Source organism: Echinops telfairi, unplaced genomic scaffold, assembly GCF_000313985.2.
Source record: "Echinops telfairi isolate 266 unplaced genomic scaffold, ASM31398v2 ScPeMD7_23;HRSCAF=83, whole genome shotgun sequence".
NCBI lineage: Eukaryota > Metazoa > Chordata > Mammalia > Afrosoricida > Tenrecidae > Echinops > Echinops telfairi.
This window is the reverse complement of record NW_022103920.1, coordinates 19,128,049-19,139,304: the sequence shown is the minus strand read 5'-3', so window position 1 is coordinate 19,139,304 and position 11,256 is coordinate 19,128,049.

Here is an 11,256-nt window from a genome sequence, read left to right as displayed (position 1 = left end):
TGCTATTATTCCATGAACTTTTTGAAGCCCTCTTCATATACATCACTCACTGTTGACTAAGAACAGCCTTATAGGGCAGATTAGAACTGCCCCTGTGGTGTTTTGATGCAGTAACTCTTTCCTGGAGCAGAGAGCTTCATCATTCTCCCAAAGAAGGACTGGTGGTATCGAACTGCTGACTTTGTGGTTAGGAGCTCAACATTTAACCCATTATACTACCAGAGCTCCTCTCAGATAGGTTAAGATGTAATATATATATATATATATAGAGTCATATAGTTATATATTTGAGGGGGTACCCCCCCAAAAAAAACCAACTGGAATTATGCTGGGTGGAGCAGAGTTTTCTTAGCACTAATTGTTCCCCCTAGGCAAGCACTCAGCATCTCATTCTGAGTTATTGCACCCAGTGGCACTGTCTGGTAAGGGTCTCTCTGGTCACAGTGAAGTTTTTCATGAAAAGCAGCTTTGCTCAAACCTTGGTTTTCATGATGGCCGATTTAAGAGAACAGCATGCAGCTGTGAAATTCTGCTTGGGGGAAAAAGCTGCAGAAACTGCTGTGATGTTGAACACAGCTTACAAGGACAGCACTATGGGAAAAACTCAAGTACATGAATGGTTTTCTCCTTTCAAAAAAGGTGGAATGCCAATTGATAACAAACCTCATTCTGGCCATCCAGCAACTTCCCAAATGGACAAAAATGCCAAATCACTCATAGTACATTTCAAGTTAATGCCACTAGGTCAGACTGTTAATCAAGCTTTCTATTTAGAACAGCTAGCATAACAGTGTACAACCAAAAAGCCCTTATTTGTGGCAGACCGGGAACTGGTCTTGTCACCAGGACAAAGCACCTGCTCACGCAGTCATTTCGGTGCACCAGTTTTGGGCAAAAATCAGCATGTCTCTCTTGCCCCACGTGCCTTACTCATCTGAACTCTCTCTGTGTGACTTATTTTTGTGTCCATGAATACAGAGGGACATGAAAAGACAGAGATGCTATGACGCAGAAGAGGTGAAGAAAAAAATGAGGGAGGTGCTGTCAGCCAACTGAACAGATGAATTTGAAAAATGTTTCCAAAATTTGAATCACAGATTTGACAAATGTATTAAGTATAATGGAAAGTACTTTGAGGGTGATACAGTTGTTTTCTAAAAAAAATTTAAATGCATAGCTGAGATAGTTAGTTTATTATGCCAGCCTGGCTGATAAACACAAGTGGGATTAATTGAAGGGCGGAGAGATAAATGGCTTGGTGAGCCTCGCCTTTCTTGTCTCTCACTCTTTGATCATCAGACTAGTGTGCGGCTGCCTTGCTTGTTCTATGCCTCAATTTACAGGTTACACTACCTGTGGGACGTCTAGCCCGTGGACTGTGTCACTGTAAGTTGAGGTCCCTTTAAGACCACATGATTGGAATGAACATCTCTGGAGCTGGAGACTGACAGTTGGTGACCTGGCTGACAGTTGGTGACCTGCCTTGCTGTTTGCTGCCTGTGCTAAGATAGCCTAGCTCTCTCTACAGAGGACTACCTGGTGTCCCTTAAGACTCACTGCCAGTGTCTCACAACTCTCTAACACGTTTGAATTATACTGAGCCATCTGTACTGTTTTATAATTTAACTGTTTATTTCTTGTGTTATATATCTGTATAACTGCTTTATAATTTAACTGTTTATGTCTTGTGTTATCTATCTATGCATATAAAAAGCTATATATAATTATTAGCAATCGGTTTTGTCTCTCTAGAGAACCCTGTCTAGCACATTTTGGTACCAGGAGTGCTTCTAGAGAAATAAAATCATAAATATGGGCTTCTTAAATTGGTTCTCAAAAAAAAAAAAAATTGGTTCTCCAGCCTGATTAGTCTTAACACTAGTAATGCTACTTCAACACCCCAAAGCATGGATGAGTCTGCTACTCCTCCTAATCCATGGTGTGAAGTAGAAAAGATAATACGTGAAGTGGCACCACCGATAGATGAGGTGCTAGTTAAAGGAGAGGCTCTGAATTATCATATGTTTGATATTTTCCAGGAGTTTTGTAAGGATGACAAGTATAGGGAAGCTGGTTGGCTGGTCCTTCTTACAATGGAAAGTGTGATTGAGGAGCGGGATGATCTTAGAGCCTCAGAAGCGCGCCTCAGGTTCAGACTAATGGATTTGAAAACTTCCACCTGCACTACAAAGGGGAGCCTTCTCTCCTCTAGCGAAAGAGCTGACATTGCTGAGAACCAGGTCCAGAGTCTCATTAAGTGAGTGGCTGAATTACAACGGCAGCTGAATTGCAGATCTAGAGCAGTGTCTCAAACCAAAGTGAGAGCATTGATTAGGAAAAGTTGGGACCCTGAAACATGGGATGGGAACATATGGGCTGATGATCCAGAAGAGGAGGATATTGAGCCCTTAGAAACCATTGACCCACCCCAGTCAATAGATCCACCCCTCCCAGCTGGAAGTATTAATTCACAATCCACACCTGAGCAGATTAGCCAAACTATGCAAGTTGATATGCCTGGTGGGGCTGCATCAGTAACATTGCCTAAGGGAGATGCCTTACAAAATATTGCTGAGAGCACCCAGGAAACACCCTCACCACCCATTATTTCCGCTAGACCTGTCACTAAAATTAAGTCTCAGAAAGCTCCTAAAGGTGAGGTTGAGATGATTACCCAAGAAGAAGCGCACTATACTCATAAAGATCTGCTCGAGTTTTCAAATACGTACAAGCAGAAGCCTGGGGAATATCCCTGGGAATGGTTACTAAGGGTGTGGGATACTGGTGCACAAAATGTAATATTAGACCGGTCTGAGTTTCTAACCTAACACAATAGCTTTGAAAAAAAATTCTGTCTTTGAGGGGTATCCCCTCGTGTGTGTGTGTGTGTGTGTGTGTGTGTGTGTGTGTGTGTGTGTGTGGTTATAGAATGGCATAATTTATAGGAAGAAAACTACATCGGGTCACGTAATGGAGGATATTTACATAATACTGAGAATTATAACATAGCCAAAAGGACATATATTTTGAGGGGATACAATGCAATGCTTGACTGATGTCTTTGTCATAGAGTGAAGATAGCTGCATTTCCATTTAACATATGACTTCCGTGAGCCAATACTAGTATCCTTATTAGCTAAAATGAATCTTAACTTCTATCAATATGAGGTGTCTTCTCTTTTTATCCGTGTTTATATGCAGAATGCATTGAAGTTTTCTAAGGACATGATTTTAGTAATGTTGCTTTTTTCCATGAAGAATCTCTTCAATGAGAAGAACATGCCTCCTATAGTCTCTGAAAATTCTGCTGGTTCAGATCATTTCACTTTCCTGTTTCTATTCACACTGTGAATAATGGTTTAAAAGACAGAAGTGACTTTAAATCCCATTATTCCAATGTCAACTCAGAATGCCTATTTACACAAAGCATTTGAATGATCCTCTAATTAATGCCCACTACCACTCAAACCTATTCTGCCTGCTCTGTAGAAGTTCCATGTTATGAGTCCCGGGGCAGTAAGGTAGGAACTTGAGCTTACCTCCCAAGACTTGCTTACAGGTATGATGTAGACCCCCAGCCAGAATTTATCCATGAGGATCATTGAGAAAAACATGTCAAAGTGGTGGCATTGAGAATACTAGCCATGGCTATGAAGGGAAGTGGAGTACTAGTCATGGACTTTTAGTACTCAACCACAGAAGCCCAGTGGCACCGTTACAGAGCTGTGCAGTCTGTCCCTCTGGGATTCTGGGAAGCAGCAGTGAGATCACACCCATGATCAGCTCCTCGCTTTTGTACCAGATCCTCAGCTGCCCTTACAGATCCTAGGACCATCTACTGTCCATTTCCAAACTGCTTTTCTCGCCATGTTTGTTAGAATAAGCTCCAAAGTTTATAAATAAGAACCCTAACGGAAATACTTACAGAGTGACTTGCAGCTTCTCATGCCTGGAGGCTAGTATTCAAATCTAAAATGCCAATGAGAGACTTTTAAGCAAAACAAGCCTGGTTTAATCCATCCCTGAGCAGCCAGGAACATGATGACAACTGTGGCCACTCTCAGCTGTCAGATCACACGAATGCATTGGCCCCGGGGGGCTGGGTCTTCTGCTTTATGAGGAAAGCTGGAACTCGATTTCATTATTTAAAATCTTCCACTTTTATCAGTGCTTGCAATTAAGTAAAAATGTTTTAAAGCACCGTGGGATCAGAGAAAACGTATCTCTATTCTGTGTGGAGCCTGTGGGCATTCAGCTTATGAAGTACAATATTTCTCATGCTGTTCTCTTTCTGTGGTACATTCAGCTGCAATGACCCCTTGTGTAAGAAGGATGTGCTCATATCACCCTGTCTGCAGGCAGCAGGCAGTGAGTAAGAAGATGTTACACAGAATGAAGAATCAGCTGTGGATGTGGGACTGAGGAAGGAAGGAGAAGCTTTAAGTGGTCAGAGAAATGGCCCTTGTGATTAAAATCATTTTAAATGATTGCAAATTTGGAAGGTAAAAGATTTGATTATAGTAGAATTTTCAGCACAAAAAATTATAAGAGAAGATATATAAGCCAGGGGAAAAAGGAGGAATTCTTCTACCAGTGTTTTAAGGTAAATCTTGAAGAACAAATCAATGTATTGCTTCCTTATACTGAAATAAGTATGACTTAAAGAAACAGAGTCTATTTCTTGTGCCTGAATGGGGTAGAAAATCAATATTTGTTAAATAAATTATAATCTATTTATGATGAAACACTTTAGAATCAAATTCTTACACTTTGCTGTAAGAATGATTTCTTTAGGTAGAATTGTGGAACAATGGTCATTCAGCGCCAGAGAGAATTTTAGACATCTAGTATAGCGTCTACATGTAAGAAACAGAGGCTAATAATCTCAAGGTCAGAAGTTCAAAATCATCAGCCTCTCTGCTAAATACACAAGGTTTTCTATTCACAGGGGCAATTCTGTCCTGTAAGGTTGTTAAAGTCATAATTGATTCGGTCGGTGGTAGTGAGTGAGAAGAAATGTCATTGTTTATTTATTTCTGTGTTCTTAATTAAGGCAAACAAGTTGGCTAAACAGAAGCTTTTTGGCAAGCCTGGGGGAAGGTGCCTGGGACCCTTGACTCACAGTGCTGACAGAGAGATAGAACAGTTCTGTGAGTTACCTTCTTTAAAATGTTATTTCATAATAAATGCATGATTGTATTTTTAACTTGGTGGCTTCTAATAAGAAATCCACACACCCAGACACCATTGAGATTTACAGTGGTATATATGCACAATGGCATTTTCCGTTGCCTCGCATGCATATGAAAGTTGGGCATTGACTAAGGAAGACTGAAGGAGAACTGATGCCTTGAATTATGGTGCTGTTGAAAAATACTGAATCTATCATCGTCTGCAAAAACCCAACCAAGTCTGTCTTGGGAGGCGTACAGCCAGCATGCTCCTAAAAGGCAACGATGGTGAGACTTCATCTCCTGTACTCTGAACATGTTATCAGGAGAGACCAGTCCCTGGAAAAGGACATCAGGCTTTTAAAGTGGCGGAGTCAGGACAAAGAGGGAGACCTTAGAAAATGGATTGAGACCGTCATTGCAGCAAGAGACTCCAACACAGCACTGGTGGTGAGAACACTGTTGGACAGGGCAAGGACTCTTTCTGCTGTTCGTAGCCACCTGAGGAGATGCAACAGCACCTAAGAGCATATACACAACCACGTGCCTTATATTTCATCTGCATTGCAATAAGCTATCCCGCAAAGGTTATTTTGAATACGGCATTTATAAATATTAGAATAGCTATCGATCAATTTTCATGGCTCAGCAGTTTAAACAGTGTATTTTGGAGTGTATACGCCCTGATGGTAAGAATGCCTCACACATTTCCTGGAATGTTCTGTTAACTAGGCTGCACGTTTTCACCAAGTCCTTTCCTTTTGATTCTTTCTCTTCCAGAGGATGGAAGACCATTTTCAGCCATGTCCTTCCTACAAGCTTCCATACGGAAAGCCAAAGCAGAGAGCTAAAAGTCTGTAATGACCATTTTAAGTAATCCAGTCTAAAGTATCCCCCAGCTACTTCTGCCTCCCTGGGTACCGTCTATCGGCTCCACATTTATTCTTTTCATAAACATTCTACACTTCCATTGAAAACCATATAGTAATCCTCATAATGTGAACATCTAAATAAATGTTTACTTTAAACATACAACACGATTACTTACTCAAAGAGAAGTTGGTTAGAATACAGTGCACTTTATGCCAGCATGCTGATATCACTGGAGAGCGCATGCTGATGTTGGAGAGGAGGTAATGTAGAGCCCACCAGGATTGCTGAGTTTATAGTTAGAACTGGGTTGAAACCCAAAGTCTGTAACATTGATCGAATTCATTCTTCTCAATGAGCTTCCAAGTCCCCACGTATAAAATTTGGATAATGGCATTAGTTTTTCTAGGTTACTGAAAAGACGAAAGAATTGATTTATTTTAAAATTCTCATAAGTTCCAGTGTAGCCTGGTGGCACAGTGGTTACGCATTGGGCTGCTAACTGGAAAGGCAGCAGTTTGAAACCACCAGCTGCTCTGCTGCACAAAAGACGAGGCTTTCTGCACATGTAAAGTTTCAGTCTTCAAAACCCACAGAGGCAGCTCTGCCCTGTCCTTAGGTGGTTATAAATCAGAACCGACTCCACAGCAGTGAGGGACCATAAGGGTGACTGTGCATTGATTCCCTCGTTCTTTAGCTAAGGCCCCCTGAGTGATCATTGCACCAATCTGTGCCTAAGTTAATAGCTGCTTGCATCCTCAGCATCCTTTATACTCGCTGCCCTTTACTCCATAGCCCTTGATTGTGGGAAGTTGAGTTGCTATGCACCTCTGGGATTCCTCACCTGCTCTTCTTTGGCCCCATGGACTAGCTTACCAAGAAACAAGAAAACCCTCGACTTTGCTTAAATTGTTAGAGGGAGACAGAGTCTAATTTGGGGTGGTAAAAACATCAGCCAAATCAACCTAAGAAAAAAATAAAGAACAATGAGGGCTCCTGCAAGAGAAACACGGGAACATATTTTTACTACAGTTGCGATAAATGCTTTAAAGTAACACATGACATTGAATAGAGACAGCAGTAAACTCTGTTATTCAATTATTTCTGTTATTCTGCACTGAGGCCATTTTCTAATTGTTTATGTTTCCTAAGGGTCTGAAGCACATATTTTTGCCTGTATTTTCTAATTTTAAAGTTATTTCTGTGACATGGTGTCCCGAAGTACAACGATGGGTCAAGCAATATCAGTTTGTTTCCAGTTGTGTGACATATTTCCATTGTGCTTTCTAACAGGGCTGGGCTGCTGATTCTCTTCCTCAGCCTTGATGTAAAGCAGACCTTCTTTCTATGTATCCTCTCTGCCGTTAATGATGACATAGCAAGGTCATTTTCATAGATTGAGTGGCAAGAAATATTTACCAATCATGGGTTAGTTTATGGTTTCTCAGGAAAGATTAGTTGAAGGTATATTTAATATGTTTAGCAAGTGTAATAATTTTTCTTTTTAGGAAGGAATTTAAGATTTTAAAGCAATATTTTTATAAGCAAAAATTAAAACTATATACATAATGTATAAGTCCACCTATACAAAACAGTCCAGCCCAACAACACATAAAGATATATACATGATTATTAGCCAGTAGAGAGATGCATGTCAAAACAGTAACAATTACAGCATTAATAATAAAGTTCAAATAAAAGGTTAAAAAATCAACACATTCGGCAAAGGTGTGGCTAAATACTGCTGATGGGACTGTAATTGGTGCAACCACTTTGGAAAGTGGCCTGGTGCTCCCTTCAAAAGAAGCAATAGGGGGGAGTGCGGAGTGGAGATCCAAAACCCATTCGTAGGCAATTGGACATCCCCATACAGAAGCATCACAAGGAAGAGATGAGCCAATCAGTGTGCAGTATAGCACCAATGAAGCATACAACTTTTCTCTAGCCCTTTAATGCTTCCTCCCTTCCATGATTCTGACCCCAATTCTACTTTACAAATCTGGCTAGACCTGAGCAAGTTCACAGGTACAGATATGAGCTGGAAACACTGGGATTCCAGGACAGATTAACCCCTCAGGACCAATAATGAGAGTAGCAACACCAGGAGGGGAACAGGAAGGTGAGGGGAGAAAGGGAGAGCCGATCACAATGATCAACATATGACCCCCTCCCAGGGCTATGGGCCACAGAAAAGTAGGTGAAAGGAGACATTGGTCAGTGTAAGACATGGAAAAACAATAATAATTTATAAATTATCAAGGGTTCATAAGGGAGGGCGGGAGGGTGGGGAAAGGAGGGAAAAAATAAGGAGCTGATACCAAGGGCTCAAGTAGAAAGAACATGTTTTGGAAATGATGATGGCAATGTATATACAAATGTGCTTAACCCAATGGTTGAATGTATGGAGCGTGATAAAAATTGTACAAATCCCCAATAGACTGATATTTTAAGAAAGAAATAGAAATAAAAATACCATGATCTCAAAATCCCACTACTCGATACATGTACGAGTATATGCCCTAGAAAAGTAAGAGCTGAAACATAGAGACACACATGTACACTCATTATTCACAGTGGTAAGAGATGGAAACAATCATCAGTAAGTGAATGAATAAACAATGGTACATGCACACAGTGGAGAATCATGCGTTGTTAGAGAATAACAATGGATCCTGAAATACCTCATAACGTGGATGAGCCTAGAAGACATTATGCTGAGTGAAAGTAGCCCATCACAAAGGGACAAATACTGTTTGAGACCACTACTGTAAAAAATTAAAACAAATTTATACAGAGAAAGAGACGTTCTTTTAAAGTTACCAGGGGGGAAAGTGGTAGAGATAGGCAATCACCAACTATTGTTTTAGGTGTAAATGAGTCCAGTCCGATCCTCAGGGACTCTATGTACAAGCTCAAACTATTTCTTAGTCCTGAGTCATCTTCCCAAACCCAAACATATTTATGAGAAATTTATGGACTATTCCATAGTTGGTTCCTGGCTTTATGTGCTGACCTTGAGCTTAAACATCAGAGAAACACACCAGCGATCACCGTAGGACAATCTGACAGACAAGTGGTAGAGCCAAAAAATGTTGTTAGTTGCCATCAAGTTGGTCCTGACCCATAAGGACCCTGAGTACTGCAGAAGGAAACACTGCTCAGCCTGCATCCTCCTCACAGTGGTTCCCACGCTGTAGCCCATTGTTTCAGCAACCGTGTCAATCCGTCTCCTCAAGCGAATTCCTTTTTTTTTTTGCTTCCCCTCTACTTTACCAAGCATGATGTCTTTCTCCTGGAACTGGTCTCCCCTGACAAAATACCCAAAGTGTGTAAAAGGAAACTTCTCCCAAAACATATTTCTCTCCCCTTTTGACCACTCCTGGTCTTTCAATATTCTTCACCAGCACCACAATTCAAATGCATTGATGATTCTTTGATCTTCCTTCTTCGTTTGTCCAACGTGCACTTGCTGCTAAGGCAATTGAAAATACCATGTTTGGGGTCAGGTGCACCTGAGTCCTCAAAGTAACATCCTTGCTTTTCAATATTCTAAAGCAGCCTTGTGCAGTAGATTTACTAATGCAATACTTCTTTTGATCTTTTGACTGCTGTTTCCATGAGCATTGACTGTGGAGCTAAGCAAAAAAAAAAATCCTTGACATCCTCCATCTTTTTTTCCATTTATCGTGATGTTACCTAATGGTCCAGTTGTGAAGATTTTCGCCTTGTCTTGAGCTGCGTGGAACCTTGGTGGCATAATGGTTATGAGTTGGGCTGTGAACTGAAAGGTCAGTTGTTCAAAATCACCAGTCTCTCTACAGGAGAAAGATGAGACTTTATAATCCCATAAATACTTACAGTCTCAAAAACTCACAGGGGCAACCCTGCCCTCTAGGGTTGCTGAGCTCGTGTGGACTCAGTGACAGGGAGTTTGGTCTTGACATGCAGCTGCCATCCATGCACCTCCTCATTTGCAACATGGTAGCGTCGCCTGCAGATTGCAGGTTGTTAATAAGTCTTCCTCTGATCCTGATGCCACATTCTTCTTCATATAATCCAGTTTCTCTGCCTTTTTTCTTTGCTAAAATGGTGAGAAGATACAACTATGATACACTCCTTTCCTGATTTTAAACCATGGAATATTACCTTGTACCTTTGTCCACCACTGCCTCTTGATCCTTTACAAGGTCCAAACAATATGCCCAACATGCCCAAATCACTCTTCATAGAAAAATGAGCCTATGAGATAAAAAAAACAGGGATAAAATTCAGAAGACAAGAAAGTAGAGGAAAGAAGGAAAATGAAGATGATAAATGCAGGGAAAATAGGGATTAGAAACAATGTCACAAAATGTGTATGAATTATTGAATTAAAAACAAATCTGCTCTGTGAATTTTCACTCAAATCCTAAAAAGAAGTTTAAGAACAGAAAAATAACTAAGTATAGAAAAAATATTAAAAAGAAGCAATTGATTTCTATTTTGTCCTCTGATTTTTAATTTACTGCATTACATTTATATAAGATTTTCAATGAAGTTAAATCAAATGACACTTAAAAAATTAATGCTAATGAATATTGATGTTCCTTTTTACCCAGAATGATGAGCTGACTGTAAAGGTGGGAACTCTTATCATGGGAGTTTGTATATCATTGCCACTGCTTAAAGGAGACCCTGGCTGCATAGCGGGTTAAACATTGGCTGCTAAGGACAGCATCAACAATTTGAACCCACCAGTCTCTCTGAGGGAGAAAAGATCAGGCTTTTTGCTCCCACAAAGATGTATAGCCCCAGAAACCCACAGAGACAATTCTATCCTATCAGGTCACTGAAAGTTGGAATTGATACAATGGCAGCAAGTTTTGGTGACCACTGCTAACATTAAAAATAGTGTCTGGAATCTTAAAGATTTGTTTTCAAACAAGCAGCCATCTACATGGGAAGTCAACAAGTATGTGCACATAGAAGAAGCACATCAACATCAGTCACTACAGGATTGTAAATCATATAATCTGAAGTCAGAGGAGGGAATAGTATTGTGAAAATCTGGTTTGCAGAAGGCTATAGATGACAGTGGGAGCCCAAGATACATTGACGGGATCTACAAAGGGAATGAGCCTCTGGGGATTTCCCTCTATTGGTAATAGAAGTATGGGGGAAAGAATGTTTACCAGATAGAGTACATTGGAGAGATGACTATAGAAAATCCAAATGA